Below are 2,051 nucleotides of genomic sequence, written 5' to 3' on the forward strand. Positions count from 1 at the left end.
GATTATGGATTCAAGGGTAATGATCTCATGTTTACGACACTTCTCATTCTCTTACTCACTTGCTCGAGTCTTGAAACAAGTTACTAATAATTGTAGAAGACTCCTCAAAAGATTCTAAGGGACCTTATCAAAAGGTTTGAAAGAACTCTCAAACTTGACTCTCAACTCTACCTTGAATTTGATTTATGAATTCAAGGTTATGATCATGTTAGGAATGCTTTTAGGTGTTTAGAAGTAGCTTAGAGTAGTTAGAATCGAAAAGGAGTGAATGTGCACTTTAAACGAACTCAAACGGGGCAACCGATGACAAACTGGGTGGGGCAGGCGATCCTGGCGCCAGCCCCTAAACTTCAGAGGTGGGTTTGGGGTGCTCTGGCAGGCGCATCGCGCCAGGCCCCAACCCAGAAAATTCAGCAAGTTTCTTTTCTCGTTTTCTCACCCTATTTCGCCTAGAATCGAATGGTTTCTTTCCCAATCACTTAGAATTGAATTCTTAACATAAGTACACTCTAATCTACTCAATACATCCCTTAAAACACTCACTTTGATCTCAAGAAATCATCCAAAACCCAACACAACAAGATTTAGAATGAACTTCAAGAACACCTATCAATAACTCATCAAGAATTCAAATCTTTCAACTTCAAGAATGAAATTTGCGCTGAAAATAACATGTTTGGCGTGTGGGTGAACAAAGCCAACACTATGGAAACTTACATACCTCTTAGGGATTAAACCCATGGAGAAAATCCGCAACAAGATGCAAGAATCTCGACGAACGCTTTCATCCTTTCTCTTTTCTCCTCTTCTCTCTTCTTCTTGAACTCTCGACTAAAACCCTAGGCGTAAACTAGGATTATAAAACTGAACCTAATAGGAATATACCCTTAAAATATTACTAAAAACGAATTAAATCTGATTGGGTAAGGAAAAGACCAAATTACTCCTCTAGAATCCGGTTTTGACTTTCCTTAACTGGACAACCTAACTTCAAAAGGCCATATCTCACTCATCCAACCTCGAAAATTAGCAAAATCGGTGGCGTTAGAAAGATAATTCAAAGGTCTTTCCTACGGTATCTAGTATCTCACCTAACTCATCCTGAACTGGAAGTTATGGTCGTTTGAAGTTGACCCAAAACTCATACTTAAGCATAACTTGCAAAATTTCAGATTTTGCTATTTCCAATTTAGTTCTTTTTTGAACTCAAGGTGCTACATCTAGTGAACTTAACACTTAAGAAATTTTAATTCCTCGGTAAAATCTCACTCACTTCGATGAACGGTTCGAGTCTTAGTTCGAAAAAATTTCTGGGGTGTTACAAACGTATGTTCTAATGTATGAATTACTAGCTATTTTATATCTTTTACTAGGATTTATTTATCTATTTGATTTTTTATTTTTCTTTTCTTGAGTTGAAATTCAAATTATAGTTATAAAAGATAAATAATAATATATTTAAATTATTGAGATTAAGCGTGTCACGACTAACTTAATTTTTTTTTAGCTCATTTGAGCCCAAAGTAAATTTGGGTTTCTCATGACCTAACTCAATTTCTATTTTCCAATTTAACACAGCCCTCCCATTTGAGTGATCCAACATCTCAGCCTGGTTATGGTGCTACCTTACGGGGCTGTTAACTGTATTCAAAGTAGCATAATTGCATATAGTAAACATAAATATGAAGCAAGCCATTAGCATATCTTGGAGTAATTGACTTTCAATTAAAAATACCCTTCACCGTCTTGCTTGCTTCTGGAAAGCTGTCATAGGGAGCCTAGCTTTGTTGGTGAAGGCTCTTGCTATTTTGCTATTTCCTGGAAGGAGGTTAGCTGTTGATTACATATCAATAGAAATACTATGGGCAAGTATGAAGTGAACTTTCAATTGCTGTCCAAAATGCCTCAAGAAACTCAACTCAGGGGAAACAGAAGCATATCATTGGATGAATTGACTGAACATAATTAGAAAGAAAAATTGATGAAAACAAATTCAGAATAACATTCAATGTGCTGGTAAACTTTTGATATCACAATTTCCAACAGTTTTT

This window comes from Solanum tuberosum, unplaced genomic scaffold (assembly GCF_000226075.1).
Source record: "Solanum tuberosum cultivar DM 1-3 516 R44 unplaced genomic scaffold, SolTub_3.0 scf00092, whole genome shotgun sequence".
NCBI classification, from domain to species: domain Eukaryota; kingdom Viridiplantae; phylum Streptophyta; class Magnoliopsida; order Solanales; family Solanaceae; genus Solanum; species Solanum tuberosum.